General features: G+C 34.7%; 1 pseudogene across 1 annotated transcript; it reads right to left on the minus strand.

Annotated features, from left to right (window-relative positions):
* Positions 1 to 450: 450 nt before the first annotated feature.
* LOC149834070 (T-complex protein 1 subunit beta-like) lies at positions 451 to 13,494 on the minus strand (annotated as a pseudogene). Its single transcript, XR_016432504.1, has 11 exons — positions 13,303 to 13,494; positions 12,785 to 12,841; positions 10,663 to 10,728; positions 10,409 to 10,520; positions 9,792 to 9,920; positions 8,989 to 9,060; positions 8,255 to 8,370; positions 6,917 to 6,993; positions 5,384 to 5,869; positions 857 to 1,172; positions 451 to 747 (listed from the first exon to the last, which is right to left on the minus strand). The product of XR_016432504.1 is annotated as a T-complex protein 1 subunit beta-like (transcript).
* Between the last annotated feature and the right edge of the window lie 7,322 nt (positions 13,495 to 20,816).

The raw sequence follows: 20,816 nt of genomic DNA on the forward strand, positions 1-20,816 counted from the left end.
AGTTCTGCTTCAGTTTATTGAGGATCAGGCAGTGAAATCTCAATTCGAACATACCTTCTAGAAGTAATATATATAGTAGTAACTCTAGCACCATTTCCTCCCATGAAACCATTAAAATAAGAACACAAAAGTAACAAGTTCAGCCTTGGCTAGAACCCTGAATCACAAACATACCTGGTCTGACACCCAAAGACCAGGAAACTAGAAGGAAGAAAAACAGCCATAAATAAAAAAAACTAATTACCAAATGCTAAATTGCATTATAGTATGATCTGTTAAGGCAAATGTACATAAAAGCTCCCAAATACTTCAAGTTTACAAACAGTTAAAGTACTTTGCAGCCACAGTGCCTGTAAGGTTGTGAACATATTCTTCCATGCAACAAGAAGATAATAAAAGTTTTGCTCATAAAAATCATGAACATGATTCTGCGTGGTGCAACAAACAAACTTAACACGGTTAAAAGCTTCATATTCCAATAGAAAACCATCTTATACATAAATTTCAAATGAAACAAGTAACAAAGCCATAGCAAGCCTAACTAACCCAAAAATTCATGAAAATCACAACCAAAATTACAAACCAACAAGCTTGTCTTCTTCACATCCGTTCCTCTCTCCTCCTTGGTGCACAGGTGATAATCTCATCAACCCTGAGTATCATCTCAGCAGCCTCCGTAGCAGAGAGTAGTACTGCTTGCTTGACCTTAAATGACTCTGATATTCCAAGCTTCTCCATATCCCCAACCTTGAAAGAGAAACAGAATGAAAGAAAACATAATAAGGAAAACATAATAAGTTGAATACAAGCTAAACTATATATACTTCAGAAAGCTAAAAATTGGCTTCCTTCTTACAGCGCCAGAGATGACATCAATTCCAGCATTTGTTTCATCCTTGTGGTGCTCAGCACGAAGTTGTGCAATCAAGTCTGCGCTGTCTAGACCTGCATTGTCAGAAATGATAGTTGGAATAGACTGGAGTGCACGAGAGAAAGCCTCAATTGCAAGGGACTTCTTTCCAGGTGTCCTCCGGGCAAGTTCATCAACTTCCCTGGACATCACCATTTCAGGCCAACCTCCCCCAAGCAGGACTCTGCTGTCTGTTACCGTTTGGGATAGTACACATAGGGCATCATGTAAAGACCTTTCTGCTTCATCTAACACATGGGAACTGCAATAAAAGATTGTGATTACAAAATGAAAACTTTGAATATATCCAAGGAATAAAATGCTCCAGAGCGACCATAAGATTAGCCTGACATGAACAGGTGGCAAATATAGCTTGACAGCAGGAAAAAATGAAGGAATATCCAATAATCACACTACCCATTACTTCAACATTTTATTTTGGATACAGCACGTTATTGGTTCTAATTTAGGAAGTGGTGCCATTTATAATAGGCCTCAGAAACAAAGGAAAGCCCAGTCAGATGGCTTATCATCCCAACATGCATGATCTCATGTATCCTAATTACCGAATGAAAAAGCCTACACTAACAAGGATGGAAAAGGTGCACATGAAAAATTGAAATACAAAACTGATTTTTTTCCAGAAATATTAGGGCAAGGGATCCAGATCCGAACAAAGAACCAATAGAAACATAGAGCTGAATTAAACTTTTTGATACCTAATATTATTTGGATGCACATTTTGATCTCATTTTAAGGTCCATATCTGAGAGTAAATTACCAAATGCAGATCAGAAGTCAACTGAATCTGATCTGTTTGTGCCCCTATCCCGATGCATGTCTCTTGTAAGGTCGATCACGCAGGTGTAAGAAATATGTGTATTACCTGTACCTGGTGAGGGGGGACGGATGGGAAGTGGACAGATTCAAAAGTAATAGGACAGAATAAAAAAACTCCTAATGGGGCAGGTTATCGACTAATACCCAGAAAAGCCAAGACCGGACCTGTGGAATGGGGGCCCCCTTTTCTCCGCCAATGGAAAGATTTTTTCAGATGCTCCGCTGCCTCAGATAAAGGAAGATACTGGTCCCCCCCCCTGGAAATCGGAAAATACACACACACACACACATAGAGAGAGAGAGAGAGAGAGGGAAAAAACAGTTTTAACTGAAAAGGGAAAATGGCTGACTGGAATCCAGCCAGAAATAAAAAATAAAGAAAATTTATCAAAAATAAGTAAAATTCAAGAAAATCTTCAGTTATAAAAAGAACCTTAATATGAACGCAAACAACTAAAGAAAACTTTTTTATGATTTTAGTTCAAAGTTATGAAAAAACAGAAAAGAGATCAGTTTTAAGAGTTTTGAGGGATTTACGTGACTAGAAGTTCTACCCTAATATTATTTGGCATAATCAATTGTAAATAAAATTGACATATAACCTTTCAGCCCAAAAGGTAAGGGGGGAGGGGAACTTAAAATGTGATGCTAAAAACAGAAAAAAAAAACATCTGACCTTTTTCAAACAAGCCAAGGTTTTTGTTCTTTCTTTTCTCACAGTTCTGTTTACAACAGACTGAATAAAGTCAATTTCAGAAGGGTGTTGTCCGATTCAACCCGATCCAACAATTCAAGGAAAATTGGTAAATTTTTGGGCAGACCATTCCAGTCCCCTAAAGGTTGATTTGATAACATTGATTGAGAGGAAGACCAAACCATAGTTCTGTCCAAGCCCCACCAACTACTGTTTCCAAAAAAAGAAAACTTAACAAGAGAGTCTCTAATTCTACTCAGTCCCTATAAAATCCCCTTTTAATCCATTGAACCCCTTTGAAATGGAATTTATGACCCTAGGTACTAAGCCTCCAATCACTTTGAAGAAACCTCATTGGGACCTAAACTGTGAAACATCAACAAGCTGTGAAAGACAAGATTAGTTGTTGGCTATAAGCTCCCTAAGGCTGGTTCCAATTCTTGTATATGTTAATGGCACATTTTTTATGTTTTCCTGTACTTCCTGCAATAAAATTTGAGAAACAAAGAAGAATTGAAGAGAAAGATAGATGGACGTATCAGCTAGAGAAAGAGAGAGTATCTTGAATCTGTTAATGGCTACACTTTTTATGTTTTCCTCGAATTCCCACACTAAAATTGAAAAACAAAGAACTGGAGAAAGATGGATGTATCAGCTAGAGAAGGGAGAGGTAAACAATATCTCATCTCATTCCTTTTCAAACAAGTATATTCAAAACATAAAATAGCTAGGACAATATCATAACGACTGAAATACTGCTGTAAAATGAAGAGATGAGTAAAAAATACATATAGGCTACAATGACAAAAAATACCCCTCTACAAACCCAATATGCCAACTATACTTCACATCACCACTTTCAACGTTCTACCTGCATATATCATCTCATCACATTGTATACATTCTTTTAGCATATTCATTATCACTCCAAATAAATTTTGACAACCATTCTCAAGCATGTTAATGATTGAAATAAGAATCTTGAAGGACAGTAACCAGAAGCCATTTGCCAGCAAGCAAGTCATGTAGACTCCCAACTTTCTAGTCTTTTCCAAGTTATAGAAATTATCGCTCAAGGGAATCCAGGGTTCAGTTTTCAAGAACGAGAGAAGAAAGCCAAGAGAATTTATCAGCAAGTTCGTTAACTACACCCTCAGCAAGATTATTCAAAATATTAGGAAATCAAAAATTACCTGATACCACTGATCTTCATGCATTGACATTACAAAATCATGGGGGTGCAAAACACTTGTGTGGAATACAATAAGAAATGCAGAGGTTTACAACTATAAGTGTGTTTAAATGCCCAGATCAACCAGAGATCCAGGATTCATTGACCTATGCCGGGAAGAGAGAGGGTCAGGACAGAGATGCATGAATCAAATGCTCTGGATTTCAAATCCATTTACAAGCATAGGATCTGAGGCAATCAAACGCACTCTATGAACATGGAGAACAAGTCGTTAAGATATATGTTCTCTTTTCTTATGTAATCGTATGTCTTGCATATACAAAAGTACACCTAACTGTACTGTAGGTATTTTTCTTTCTTTTATGTGTATTCTTGTATATTTTATTTGAATTGTACTCAAGCTATACTTTAGGTATACCCTTTTTGGATAGGTATACTCTAGGTATACCTATTAGTATAATATAAGTATACTTGTGTATACTTGTAGGCTAGATTTAGGATTCTTTTATTTTTATTTTTTGTAATACTGATAGCTAGTCGAACTAGCTGTTGGGATTTTGCAGTCGTTAGGATGGTCTCATGGCTAGTCAAACTAGCCATTTGACCATTCTAACGACTAGCTTGTTCTCTTGTCTGTTTATATGAGGCAAGTACCTCATTGAGAGTGAGAGATGATGGATGAATACAGCGTGTGCGCGTGCGCGTGCGCGTGCGCGTGCGCGTGCGCGTGCGCGTGCGCGTGCGCGTGCGCGTGCGCTATCTTGTATATTAGTCTGAATATTTCTCATCAATAAAATATTTAATTTTTATGTCTTGTTTTTTCCTCATGGCTGTGTATTGTTTATTATATCTAGCCAAATGCATTCTAATGCATTTGGATTTCATTTATATTTGATAAAATTATTGTTAATTCTTTTGTGTTTCTTGTGTCTCAAACTCCATGCCACTTTGTGACACAAATATCCCAAAGACTCACTGCACTGGCCAGGGCTACTCTAGAGGAGTATTTCCTACCAAACCGCAACCCCCAGTCCCCTATCCGAACAGGCAAGTGAAGTCCTCTATTTTCCTAAACTTGGGAATTACCATTGCTGAGGATTGCACACAGTCAACCATAAGTTAATAGTTATTAAATTCATACAGCGAAACCAAACTACAATTTTATTATTGAATCTTTCTTGCGTTACCCACCTTTGATTTGCAAAACACCCATATTGTGGAACACAAAAATAGGGAAAACAGAAGTTTACAACCATGGTTTCAAATATGTACAAATATTTCAAGACTCATGGCACTGAAGTGAACTAGCTATAAGTGTAAAACTTCCAGTTCCAGCCAAACCTCCAACCCCCAGCCCCATCTCTAAACGAGCAGGTGGAGTCCTCCTTTCTTTTTACCGCTAACGTCAGAGCTGCTGTTGCTGAGGGTTGCAAACAGAAAACTTTCGGTTGATAGTTTTCTAGGTCATATTTGGTCCTCATTGTATTACTTACCTTCTATTTAGGTGTCCGGCCGATTGCGTATTCTTGCATCTTAACCAAAAGACCTTGAATTTACATGCCCCCTAAAAACAGAGTAAAAGAGAGGGTGCATGCCATCCTTTATGAAATCAAGCCATTAAGCAGCACTAGTGATCAAGAATTAAGAATCAATCACTGTAAAAACCTGCTAGCTCACAAATTTATATGCAAAACCGAAACCAGGTATAATGAGTATTGAAGGTTCTGTTATCAATGAAAAAGCATACCTTGCTCCTCTTAATACAATGGTGCATGCCTGACCCATATCCACACCAGAAAAATGGATCAACTTATCTTCACCAATCATGATTTCTTCAACAAGCTTGCAGTGCCCAAGTTTAACAGACCCAGGGTCATCAAATGTTGATGCAATTTCTCCACCAGTTACTAGAGCAAGACGCTCAATTCCATCAAAATCAGCATGCTCAATCGCCAGAATTCCCGCATCAGCAAAGAGTTCCTCAGGAAAGTTGTATATCAGCTGTCTATTAACAAAGCAATTAATGCCATGGGAAATAATCTTCTGCACCTTCTCCTTCATTTTCTCTTTTTATGCCCCTTCTATCTGAGCAACCCTTGCCATTGAGTCAACACGTACTCGTGCACCATATATCTTTACTTTATCAGTGTCCATAGCTGTGTTTGCCACCAAAATTTTTGCATTTTCGATTCGCTTTGGTTGTCCAACACCTATTTTTTTGTCCAGAATAAACCTGAATTATAAAGAAATTTGCCCGAGATCAAGATGATGGTAGCATTGCTAATGCTATAAATAATAGAACAGAACTGAAGGTACGATTATCATAGTTGAGAGACACAAGATGCTGTCAATAAACATAAGTTTCATAGTCTATTTTTTAGAATTATAAACAATGTCATTCCTTCTTTGTGAGACGCAAAAGAAAATAAAGAATATTAGTCAATCAGAAGTGTCAACACTGAAGAACATGGATTAGGAAGCAGTACCACCCTTAATAGAATATGCAGCCAGAAAGCTCTAAAATAATTAGAGAAAATATGTCCAACATAATAATGAATCACATTGGTAGCAAATCAACAACCTACAACAATTATGAAGCCCCTTACAAAAGATGTAAGGAAAAAAAAAGAAGCAACTGCTATGTAGGTATGCGCACTGATGCAGGTACGAAGTGTATGACACAGGAAATTTTAGAAGTATAGCCATGGGATATGGCTTCAACACACATATGTTTGTTGTGAACATGGATGACATTAGGATCAAGATTCACTTTCTTTTATAAAAAAGGGGGAGGGGTGCTGCCCTGAAGGGGACGAAACCTCCCTCCCTTGTTCCATTTAAAATAAAAAAGGTTTCCGGATCAAGTTCAAGTTGGACTCCACCCCACATGCCCCATACTCAACCTGTGTCTCATACCAACACGGGTACTCATCCCTTAGGGACGTAAGTCACATAACCATGTTACATAGACACCCAACTAAATTTCCATCAGATTGAAAGAATCTACGATGAAATCCTTTTGCAAATTATTTAGCAACAAAAGGGAATACTGAACATAAAGAAAGTGACTTCATCAAGATCAATGACAAAGAAAAGAGACAAGTCAACCATCACTAATTAACACTAATGCATATTACGTACGGAGATCACATATCAAGTTAACATAAAGACAAGCACTTGAAGTAAAATCAGGTTGATCTCATAACTTCCATTTGTGGCACCCACATCTCATACATATTAAATTCAAATGGAAAATGGGGGAAATTATAAGGATGTGTACCCTTCATCTAGGAATGAATCTTTTAATGAACCCCCAGCCTTTTTAATGATTTGGATGGACTCTAAATTGGTACTACCCTGCATTTATCAAGCCAAGTAAATTTAGAAGTTAGGGGGATAGAAGTTCAAGATATCTTCTCATTCATGATGGGAAGGAAGATATGGCAACAAGATGCTTAAATCAATATAATGGTAGAATAAAAAATATCCATTTAAATATTTGACAGTGTTATTACAACTCAAAAATGAATCAACCATTTTTAACCTAAGGAACAGAGATAATATACTAGCATGTACAGAAGTATACCATACCAGCAAACAAAGATCGCTAAATGCCAGACCTCTTATTCTAATACAGTTAGCCTCAAAAAAACTAATGCAAGAAAAATAATTTCCATGAGATATTTGAAGCATTGAGCTATAAACCTCAAAAATTAGTTTCATTCAGTTGCCCACCAATGTTTGGAAGATTTGAAATGTAAAATGGCTAAGAAAAGTGTCTTCTTGTGATGCTAAAGAGTGGAGAGAAACAAATATTTAGAGTGTGCTTCAAGAAGTATATGATTATTTGTTTTCCATCATTTGCACATCACAAGCATAGACACACCCATCCGCCCGCCCACACACCCACATAGCGATGAATGAAATACGCTGAATGAAATTTTTGGGTTTTCCATTCCTAGGCAGGGTCTTTGTCATCAATATATAATAATAATACCAACAATAATATTATTATTAATGTTGTTGTCATTGATAGGTTCAAATCCCTCTTTTTCCATATCCAAATCTAATTCACCAATGTTACCAACCACATTTAATAAGAATAATGAAGGTCTTAGTCTTTACAATATTGCTGAAAACTTCTCCTAGGGATAGCACTTGGCTAAACTGGGATGCTCTCTCTCTCTCTCTCTCTCTCTCTCTCTCTCTCTCTCTCTCTCTCTCTCTATATATATATATATATATATATATATATATATATATATATATATATATATATATATATATAGAGAGAGAGAGAGAGAGAGAGAGAGAGAGAGAGCATAATGCATGCATGCCCATGTACAGATGGAAAAGGGAAAAGGGATGTTGCATGTTGGTGGGTGATTAGCTGTGGATGCTGCTCTATTTATCACTAGAAGAAAAATAAGAGAATAAGTCCACATACTTTATAAAATAAGGAGATTGTGCAGACCATTGTAGATGTTATCAAAACAAATGACTAACTTTGGCCAAGTCTCAAAATTTTAAGTGGCCCAGATTCCGTTATTCACTCAAGTAAATAGACCATTAGTCAAATCTTGACTGTATCGAACACCATGTTGTTTGTAAAAATTACCTTAAGCCTCATAACAGCATCCACAGCCAGTTTAGCAAAATGTATTTTGTCTTGAGAAAGAATCTTTGAACTAAGTGTAGTCATTGCTATTTTTGTCAAGTCTGACCTGAACTTATCTGCATTACAAGAGTAACAGAACATGAAGAAGCATGAACAATATAAGAAAATGCTAGAAGAAGACAGTAGATCCAATATGACCTAGTGGATAATCTGCTTCCAAAACCAAACAGATTAATGCTTCATGCTTCTTTTGTCAACAAAAATTTTAGGAGATGTTTGTTTAAATCCCACGAGAATCATTCTCCCATCTAAATGAGAGAATGATTCTCATGTGCTCCATTCTCTCATGTCAAAACAAAAGTGAGAAAATGCAGCATGAGATAATGACTCATTTGTAGTGAGTTATTTTCTCATTTGTGTGAGAAATGGAATCACAAGGACCCTGAATCACATGATTCCAGATCACATCTGATTTGGAATCATTTCTGGTGGGTCAAACCAAATGTCCCCTTAGTGTAGATATGAATGCCAAGACTATGGCTGTGACTGCCAGTCTAATTGTACAAAGTTGTAAATTTCTACCAAAAAGTATCCAGTTAAAATTTGACACTAAGATAGGCCATTGGCCTAACTTTGGAATGTACCTCAAAAATTATTGTAGGATAACTAAAAAACAAAACAAGCAGAAATGCATACAGAAAATATGCGGAAACGTTAACATTAATAACTATTACCTGGGTTTTCTTTATTATCCTTAGATTTTTGTGTTAAAGCATTCCGAGCACATTCTGCAGCCATCCTATAACCTATGATAATGAAAACACATGAAGAATATAATTGAAACCAGTGAGAAATGGTTTTAGACTGTGTGCTTAATGCAGATGTTCAAAAGGTACAAGAATAACAAGCATAAAATACAATTTGGATTGTTATAAAATATTAAACTAAATGTTTAATGAGATGTTCTAGGATAACTAATAGTTATGTCTACAAAAATACATGCGCTGACATGCATAAATGAAAACATACTGTAGCTGTTAACTTCCACAAATATGCATGAACTTAGCTCATCACGCACTTTCACCCTTAACAAATTAAAAAAACAGTCGTTTCACGCATTAATTGTCCCATCACCATCAGTATTTCGGTAAATTTACAACAACAAAAAATAGAAGACAGTTTGTATATAAAAAGATCTGCTAGCAAATGTGCCATTTTTCTTTGCATAAAATTACTACAAAGACAATGGTAGCAAGAATCAATGCATGAAACTACTGTCATTTTAAAATGTGGTGCACTTGTTAACATCCACACACACACACACACACACACACACACACACACATATGGAGAGGGAGAGAGAGAGAGATGTTCCCTACTGCTTCAGCAGATCGATTTGGAATAAAATAACCCCTCAGTCAGCAGCCAAATCACATTGATTAACATAAATGCTTACATGAGTATAATAACCATCAGAAAACTTTTAAGAAGGCCAAATTCTTATGGGGATTTATTGACTGCATAAGTTCAAGCAAACCTGAAATTATTGTCATTGGATGGATCTTCAGTGCAATCAACTTCTCAGCTTCCCTCAATAGTTCTCCAGCCAAGACAGCCACTGATGTTGTTCCATCACCAACCTCATCATCTTGAACTTTTGAAATATCTGACTCAAAAGTTAAGCAAAATACATATCATATGTGATCTTTTGAGAGAGAGAGAGAGAGAGGAGGCAATAGGTCCAGAAACGAATATGCAATCACTAACAAGCTGTTAGCATTTTATTACATTATATAAATATGTATCACTGCATCGGTATGTGATCATGGAGGATGCACAAACACTGTTTTAATAAGTACAATCAGAAACAGCCAAAGCAATGGACCAAAAACCTGTACAACATTAACGTGATCGCTGATGACTTGGATAGTTTCAAATAAAAGGGGGAAAAACTATGCGACAAGCACTATAGGATGCTAGGCCATCAACATCAAATAACAAAAATCTGCAGAAATTCCTGCCTAAGTCAAAGAAAATGCAAGACAAAATGTAAAATTTATGAGAAGCAAAGCCAGAAAATACACTGCTTTGTGAAACAGAAACAGTAAGGCTCATTAGTAGCAATGTGAGAATCATGTCCAAACAAATGGATACCAACTAAAACTTTAGCTGCCGGATTGTCAATATGAAGTGATTTCAAGATAGTGGCACCATCATTTGTAACAGTAACACTGTGACCTCTGCCTGTAGACTGCAATATCTTGTCCTAAAAGAAATGAACATTTAAATTTATTCAGTCAAGCACAAGAAGAAATCCAATACCACATATTTATCTTTAACTTTTTTTTTCGGGGGGGGGGGGGGGGGGCAGCTTCAATTCCGAGGCACAAAATACATCAGAACCATACCATTCCCTTAGGGCCTAGAGTAGTCTTGACTAAGTCAGCAATTGCCATGGCACCAACAAAAGATGCCTGCACCAAAATACACAAAACAAAAGTACACCGATGTCAGACTGTCACCAATATTGAGCACTTCCAAGTTCATAACAGCGATTAATAACTATAATTGAGATTTATAAGTTTTCTCAAAGAAAGAGTAACACAATTTTAAAAAATAAAAAAAAAATCATAGCAAGTTGGCTGGATAATGTTAGGAATTCTTCTTTCTGCTGATAGCTCAGGTTTGCAAAACTAAAGGAACATTTAAGGCAAATGAGAATATCATTCTCCAACTTGCATGAGATGCAGAACTGACATTCCATAAAGTGAGGAACAGGAAGTACATATGTTAGCAACTATGCCAGCATAAGGTTTAGAAAATAAGGATATGAAAACAAAAACAAGGTTCTCAATATATTCATCGCAACTTCTGAACAAACAAGAAATTTTAGTTAACAGCTATAAAAAAGAAAAATCTGGAATTGAGTTTTTTAACCAATTCTGCATAGGTTAAATTGTACTCACTGTAATAGCACTGGCAAGGGTTTTGTTTGGGAGAATTTACAAATACATGGTTTTCTTGGAAAATCTCAAGACATGTATTTTTAAATGAAAATAACAACATTTAAAATTTTAATATTATATTTTAGAAAGAGAACTTTTCAAGGAAATACAAGAATAATGTAACCATATTCTCACGTTGAAATCTTTTGATTAATATTGACAGTTTGGAGTTTTGTATTCAGACATCCTTTAAAATGTAAAACATGAAAAAGTAAATATGGATGATAACGTTGAAATCTTTTGATTAATATTGACAGTTTGGAGTTTTGTATTCAGACATCCTTTAAAATGTAAAACATGAAAAAGTAAATATGGATGATGACTCAACTTATCATATAAAATGAACATCAACAATTAACTACAAGAGAAATTAGAATGTTTTCAGTCTCAATACAATTACCTGACAAGACATCATCTTGCTTTGTTTTTTTAGAACAAGGAGAATTTTTATTCAAAAACAAGTATCAATTACAAATCTTATGAAGGGAAGAAGGTGTATCTTGCTTAGACTATAAAGAATAAATTTCAGTTAATAGTTTGGAGTAAAACTAAAGAATCAACATGATACTCACTTTTCCTGGACTTCAAGCACTCATGGACAAGTGAAGTCACAAATGAAGATAACAGTAGTAACCATTATTATAGTTAAGTACAGTCACTGGATTTAACTAGGACTACCAAAAACACCATCTTCAAAGCACCGATCTACTTGTTCAAAACTACAAATGGATACCTATCATTCATATCATCAACTTCTAAACAGAAGTATTACTAAATACTGTCTAAATAACCAGCTCTTAGTCTTAGACATTAAAGTAACGATCAGGAGAGATTTGGTTGCAAAAGGGCAATGGCTCCAGCACTATGGAATAGGATCATATGAACCAAAAATGAACTTGGTATACTGAGTATATCTGGTTGCAGGTAGTGAATCACCGTCCAAAACAGAAAAATCCCCAGTAACTATAGTAAAACATGGGAGAATAAATGGAACATGTGCCGGATAAGCAGCTACAAAGACCACCAATTTTGGCCAAAATTTAATCTGTCAATTAGATATCGGACCCCCATATTGTCCTAATCCAGCAGCGTTAAAAGCTTCACATGTTGCAGTGCATGTTCAGTAACTCAAAACTGCCTATTAAACATATTTCTCAATCAACATTTTATATTGCCAGCAAGATGCAACCAAAATGTATATTGGATAGTGTTCAACATATAGCTCACTTACAAAATAATGAAAGAGAAAAAATACAAAAAATGATAAAATAGCCAAAGCAACAAGAAAAGAAACGACCATGACTCTTGTCACGAGTGGTGATTCTATATCTGAATTTCCTAACCATACCCAGCATTTAAAAATGTTCTTTCAAAAGACGTTACTAATACATGGATCACTGTAAAAACCTCGGAATGAAATGCGAGCTTCACTAACGCACTGTGCACACAAATAAGAATATTTTACTGATGAAAATAACAATAAATTACGAAATGATCGTGATGACGGTAAAAAGAGGAGACTTACCATTCTGGCTCGTTCTCCCTTCTCCTCGGTGGCCTCATTCTTCAGAAGCTTCTCAACCTAAGAAACACGAATCAAAAGGGAAAACAAATCAGGATCCTCTAACAATCTCTGCAATGATATTAACCACGACAGCAACGATTCTTCCCACACTATGAAGGTTTCTTTACGCACCCGCATTTCCAACATATGGGGATTAAATCAAAACACGCATAATATTGCACCATAAAATTTCCCAACTTAACACATTTTTCTGAACAAGTCAGTGCCCACAAGCACCCCTTAAGCGGTTGTGTAGATTAACCCACAGATAACGGGATAAGCTCAGAAACAGCGTCATGATCACGAGCACAAAATCCCGACTTATCCCATCGTGGCATCAAAATAGATGCCTAAAAATCAAGCCAGGATGGGAGAAAGCAAGATCAAAGTTAAACTGAAACGGATAGCCACAGAAAATCACAGCAAAAGTGATGATAAATATAACATTTCATTGAAGAGAGAGAGAGAGAGATTCATACCGCCATCAGGAAACTCAAGGCAGGAAGGAGTTCGGGGGATCAAGCGAGGAGAGAAGAGAAACCCTAACGCGAAGAGAGGCTCTCTGACTCAAACGGGCTGTGGTGTAAGAGAGAAATGGCGCCCTTTTGTTGTACGAGTCAAAAAGGATGCAGAGCCCTTTTCGAATCGAAGCTCCTAGAGTAGAAAGGCCCTTCGATTTGACTCACTTAGGTCTGAACTTTAAACCCATGTCCAGGTCCGGATCCGAACATAATTAGGGTTGAATTGGATGAACATAAGTAGGGATGTATCCAATACTAGGATGATTGTTAAACGAATTAGGATTCAGATCAATATTTGGATGGTGAAAAACACACATCATTTTTACATGTAATTAGGCTCGGCTATCCGGATATAGACAGATTTTATAGCAAAAAATCAAAACTAAATTCGCGTTTTATTGTAATCGGATATAGTTTGGCTTACCAAATCCAACTAAACATACTCGAATTCAGTGGGATATCAGGTAATGATATTCCTAAGTATAATAATTCCTATGTATTATTTGTTTGACCTTAGGATGGCCATTTGGGATTACTCAGACCCGAAAAATAGAATTTGAAGACATGGTAAAGCAAAAATCATTAGTAGCAGCATTTAGTCAAAACCAGGTTAGAAGCTGTCATCCAAATAGGGGTGGCAATCGGGTCGGGTCGGGTTGGTGGGTCAGAATACCTCGACACGAACATGACCCTCGGATGTGGCAAACACGAACACGGCCCATTTATTAAATGGGTAACCCATTTAATAAATGGGTCAGGTTGTGTCGACCCGATTACACGACACGGTGACCTGTTTATTAAACAGCTCGACCTGATAACATAGACACGATAACCGACCCGAGTAACCCGCAACCCAATAACATAGACACGAACCTGTTTATTAAACGGGTTGCGGGTTGCCAGTTGATGGGTTGTGGGTTGACGGGTTCGTGTAAACGGGTTGACCCGCCCACCTAACCCGTTTATTAAAGGGGTCAAACGGGTTGGCGGGTTGGCATACCCCTAACACGAACACAACCTGTTTAATAAACGGGTTAGGCAGGTCGACCTGTTTGCGACATGAACCCGTTTAAGTCAAACCCTAACCCGGCTAAGAAGCGGATTCACGGGTTGGGTCAGATTTTGCCACCCCTACATCCAAACATCAAAACCAGGTTTTCATAGCGTTTTTAAAGCCAGGCTTTAAACCTGGTTTTCATTAAACCACGTTTTCTATGGCCGGGCATTAGGGGTGTAACTAAGTCAGGTATACTCGAATTGGGCTGATATCCAGAACTGATTTGACCTGATTTTACCCAATCTTGGTAAACCCATGGGTTCATGTTGGATCTAAAATTTCAAACTTATTTAGGAAACGGGTCGGTTCCTTGGTTGCGAACCCATTGAGAAATAGGCCAGGTCTATGGCCTGTTCAAGCTGGTTGAACAAGGGCACAAAGAAAAACACAGGCAAGTGCATGCACATAGAAAAACACATTATATATATATATATATATATAAGAGAGAGAGAGAAACATGCTAAATAGGTTTTTACTTTTTCTATATTTTTGTCATGGTTCCGAGCACATAGATGTGTTTGGCAAAGTCGATTTACTAGGAATCCACATCTGGATGATGCGTTTTTTATGAAAAAAGTAATACTTGAAGCCTACAATTTTTACAAAGATTTTGGACCGTTGAATGTTCAAACCTTATAAAAATCCGCACATCGGAATCAAACGTTCTAAGAGTTTATCTATTTAAAATCAAGGACAACATCTAATGCCATGTAAACCTGTCCATGAGCAACAAATATCAGATTGTGTGCATCGTGTTTTAAATCAATGAAAATAAAGACATTGATTGTCCTTAAAACATTAAAATTATGAGGCAAAAAAATAGCATTTTCAAAATGATGATGTAGTTTTAGAATTTTTTATAACAACTTTTTATTATAGCTAATTAAATTATAAGAAATCAAGATAAAACGATTATTATTTTTTCTTATTATGATTTGATAATTCATTTTCATTTGGTGCAAGTAAAAAAATTTGCTTTTTGTCATAAATAAGATATTTTTTAAAGTATTTATATAGTAATTTTTATTTTTTTAAGTATGAAGTATAATAAATTTATTACACTATGATTATGAAGTGAAAACTACTACCTCATCAAATTTATTATGTAGTTTCAGTTTTTTTATAACACATCATTTATTATAGTCTAATAAGTTATATAAAAACATGATATAGATAATTTTTTATTGTAATTTTCTAATTCATTTCCATGAAAATAAAAAAATTACTTTTTGTCATAATAAGATGTTTTTTTACAGTATTTATATGTTTTATTTTCTATATTTTAAAAGTATTTATTTTATAATGTACATTCAATAGTTCGTTTGTAAAAAAATGACTCATTTCATTATGCATAATAGAACTAGTTAGGAACACTTTAAAATTTTTATTCTAAGTAAATATTATTTTTATATTTTATTTATTTATGATAGTACTTAAGATACTATATAATTCATGATTTTGCATGATATTAAAACATTTAAACATTATCAACAATTATAAAACAATTGCTTTTGTAACTAATATGATATGTTTAAAGTTTATAATAACAACATTTATAAAACATAAACAAACAAAAAGAATTTGTGACTAATGTGATATAATATACATTTTTAAAATAATAGAATAACTTTGATAGTTTTGTAATGTTATATTTGATTAAATATCATGATAAATTATGTCATTAGATAAACTATAAATAAAACTTATTATCTTTTATCAAATTGTAAAATTTTAATAGATAATTTTTATTTCTAACTTTTAATATCTAGATATATATTATATGCATTAGCAACATACTTAGTTTGCTTTTTAATTAAATACAAAGATTGTTGTGACATAAAAAGAGATTAACTATTGCAATACTTTATTGGAAAAAAATGTTTTACTTCTTTCTTTAAAAATTCTTAAAAAATTATATATATATATATCATCTAAAATGATACACTTTTTACGTGTAAATGGATAAAATACTAGTGAAAAGCAAATTATAATAGATATATAGAAAATGATAAGTAAAAAAAATTGATAAACTAGACTTACAAATAACTATTAGCAGCTATAAATAGACTAATTTTGACTAATATTGAAACTTAAATAAAAAAATAACAAAAGTGTAACTTTTTTAAAATGTTTAAGTAAATAAACAAGGATATCTTTACCTTGTTGATTGCTAAAGATTTATAAATTAAGGTGTTTTAAAAGACAATAAGTTATGATGCTTCAACTTGGTTTCACATGAGCTATGCATTTTAATTTGCATAAATCAAAATTATGAAAGAGAAAATGTTTTTTTAGGTCAAGAGAGAAAAGGCAAAAGAGTTTGACTGTGAACATATTCATCTACAAATAAGCCCTTGGGTTAGTGTATTAAAGAAAATGTCATATAATTTATGTAGAAATTTTGTGTTTCTTATTATATGATGTCATTTTCTTGCGACCTATTTGATTTTCCTTTGCTTTCTATCTATAAAAACTGCAAATTTTACATGTCTTCTTGTTAATGGCATCATTTCAGTATAGCATATAGTTTTTGGGCACACGTCTGTTTTGTTACAAGTGAGTCACAAATCAAGAACACTCTTTTTTTTTGTTTCATATAATGATTTAGACAAGTTTACTTTTTCTAATAATATTTTTTCTAATCATTAAGTATCATAACAAACAACTTTGGAAAATTATTGTGCGTAGGATGAAGAAGCTTTTTATGCAACACTATTTAACTAAAAGGAAAGGGTAATGGTGCAACAACAAGTTACCTCATAAACAAAATTCCCAGTAGGCATCTTGGAAATAAATCCCCTATAGAGATTTTGAAGAAAATAAAGCATTCTATAGAACACTTGAAAACCTTTGGGTGTATTACTTATGTTTGGAATTCTCTCACTCATAGAAACAAGCTTGGAAAAAAAACCATTAGATGTGTTTTTTTAGGGTATTCCCAAACTCAAAAGGGTTACCGGTATTATGATAATGAAAAGAAAAAAAAGTTAGTCTCCCGAAATGTCACGTTTGATGAAAAACAAACATATTTTAAGCAAAGTTCTCAAGGGAAGCATCACATGACAAGACAGATTCATTCTGACCACCTAGTTTTGCCTAATATTTCTCTTGAGATTAACCAAGAAAATAGTGTCTCTCTCAATTCCTCCACAAAATCAAGTCAAGATATGCATACTTCTAGAGATGAACACGATGCCAAACTTCCGAATATTAGGCATTCATAAAGGATTTCTCGGCCACCAGAAAAACTGAGAGACTATATGTTACTTATAGTGTGGTTAAATATCCTATAAACTCTTATGTTGCTTATAACTTGTTGTCACCCTCATATACAACCTTCTTGTCTAAGATTTTAGTTGTCAAGGAGCCAACCACATTTGATGAAGCCTCCAAATGTCTAGAATGGAGACAAGCTATGTGAGAGGAACTTCAAGCCTTAGTAAAAAACAACACTTGGGGTTTGGTCTTTCTTCCTCCAGGTAAACAAATTGTTGGGTGTAAGTGGATATATAAACTTAAATTTAAAAGTGATGGGACGTTAGAAAGGCACAAGTCCAGATTGGTGGCTAGATGATTTACACAAACCGAAGGAGTAGATTACGGGAAAACATTTGCACCTGTTGAAAAAATGAGTACCCTTCGAATTCTTGTGTCTACTTCTTGCAATTCTTGTTGGGAACTCTTCCAATTAGACATAAAAATTATTTTTTTACAATGTGATCTTCAAGAATAAGTGCACATGCAAATTCCTCCATATGGTATAGAAATTGGTTACTCAAAAAAGGGGCTTTTCCTTTCTCAACAAAAACATACGTTAGATTTGCTTAACGACGTTGGGAAGCTTGGTGGAAAGCCGGTTGAAACACCTATTGAAGTGAACCATAGGTTGGATTTAGCCAGTGATGAACTGCTAAGCAATATAAAGTGGTATCAACGGATAGTGGGCAAACTAATCTATTTAACAGTTATTAGGCCTGATATCACATATGCGGTCAATAAAGTCAACAAGTACATGCATGCTCCTCGTCAATCTCATATCAATACTGTAAATGGCATATTAAGATATCTAAAAAATTATCCAGACCAAGGATTGTAGATGAAATATAATGATCATCTTAAAATAGAAGGGTACAATGATGCTGAGTGGGAAGAAAGTGCTTCTGACAGAAAATCTACCATCGATTTTTGCATTAAAGTTTGAGGCAATTTAGTCCCATGAAAAAGCAAAAAACAAGATGTGATATCCAGATCAAGCATAAAGGTTGAATATAGAGCTATAGTTGTTGCTACTTGTGAACTCATTTGGGCAAAAGCTTTATTAAGCGAATTAGGTTTTACTAAGCTCTTATGTGATAATCAAGCAGCTATTCATATCGCTGCTAACCCATTTTTTCACAGACGGACAAAGCACATCGAGATAGATTGCCATTATGTTCGAGACAAAGTTCAGAATGGAGAAATTGTCACTCCATATATTAGAAGCCATGATCATATAGTAGATATATTTATAAATGTTGTTACCAAAAACAAGTTGGTAGATATTCTCGACAAGTTGGGATCACTCGATATTTACTCTCCTCAACTTGAGGGGGAGTGTTGAAGAGGATAGAGACTATTCAAGAATAGAGGACTCTTTCCATAACAACCTCGATATGGATCCCTTCATTATCGCCTATTTATGCTCCTCTTAGATATTTGTTCTTATCGGTTTGGTACTTTGTTGATTTCTGATAAGAACCATATTTGTCAAGAAGATCCATATATATTGGTTGTTGTACTGGTTCATGAAATAATAAGAAAAAGATTGAGCTCCTTTCTTATCATGGATGTAGGCAATATGCTGAACCACATAACTCTTTCTCTTGAGTGATATTCTTATAGCAATTTATTGTGCTTTCTGTATTTTGTTGTTCTCCTTGCTTTTCCAACTGAAGTGAAGCATATGGACAGTGATGGTTTGTCTTGAGAAGAAAGAGAGTATGTGATTGTGGACAAAGGCAAAGTGGACTGAGTTTGATGGTGCATCCTGAAAAGATGCGGGTATGTGATGGTGCACATAGGGGAAGTAGATGGAGAGGGGCATATGATGGAGCATGAAGGAATATGCATGTTTTTTGGGGGGTAAAGGTTTGAAGTTTTTTTTTGTTTGCATGCACCAGTCCTTTATCAGTGGAGACTTCCACTAAGTACAATGCTTTCTCCTTACTCACCAATTCTTTGTTGGTAAATGATTTTTGTAGTGATTATTATTTTTATAATGTAAAAACCCTCACCAAGGATTGAGTCACTTAATGGGCTTGCCCCCCCCCCCCCCCCCCCAACACACACATCGCTTTGTGTTAAAACTATAGGTGGGGACACGATGACATTGTCTTACGTGGCCCAATGTTTTTTTTTATTACTATAGAAACAATATTGATTTTCTTCTACTTTGTAATATATGGTTCAAAACCTGTGAAGACATACATATTTCAATATATTATTGTGGTCATGTATATGAAAAATTTTTGATTTATTAATTTTGTAAGATGTGTTGAATGATGATTTGAACATGCATATCTTAAATTTGTATTACATGTTAATATTTTGAAGATGTGAAATTTAGCAATTCTTAAATGCATTTATTGATGAGATAGCCTAAAATAAGCTCACTAGTTGAATGAGTTTATTTGGAATTTTGATTATCTATTACAATTCATTGTTATTTGTTTACTTTGTGCAAAATGCATATATGAACCTATTAATAAGTCCTTTTGTCTAACTAAAGAAGAGACTTTTTATTTTGAGCCTATTTCGAACTCAAGTCTATAAACAAGTTGATATGAAAACACTCATCTCAACTTAGCATAAGTTTAATTGAGTACCAAGTATATTGAGTTACATACATATATTCTTGTGCATAGTTTCCCTAAACTTAACATGTTTTGTAAATAAGCTCATTTGCAGTCTAGAAGCCACAACACAACTTTTTCTTATGTGCATTTTAATAAAGTTTAATGAAAGAACATAAATTTATTAAATTGAATTAGAGTTGATCTCATACTTCACCAAAGCTTGAACTAACCAAGCTCCTATTAAAAGCCAAGGTCAAGCTTGAATAGACCATGACGGCTAGGGAGCTAGGGTTTGAAGTTCCAAGGCTCAACTTGGTTGGTTTCCTTACAACTAGACATGCATGATTATTAATTGTCTTATTGTTGTTAAGTAATTTTAATAGATAGTGATGAAACGGCATTATAATTGATGTTGGTTAATTAATTTCACTGCAGGATTATAGTGTTTTTTGTATGAGTTATCATTTCATTAATATTTACTATTTACTTTTAAAAATCATATATTACAAAATATGCACAATAAGAGTGTGTTTGATACGTAAAATGGGAGGGAAAACTGATTCTTCATTTTAATCTAAACC

Source organism: Nuphar pumila, chromosome 6 (genome assembly GCF_984573655.1).
Source record: "Nuphar pumila chromosome 6, dmNupPumi1.hap1.1, whole genome shotgun sequence".
NCBI classification, from domain to species: domain Eukaryota; kingdom Viridiplantae; phylum Streptophyta; class Magnoliopsida; order Nymphaeales; family Nymphaeaceae; genus Nuphar; species Nuphar pumila.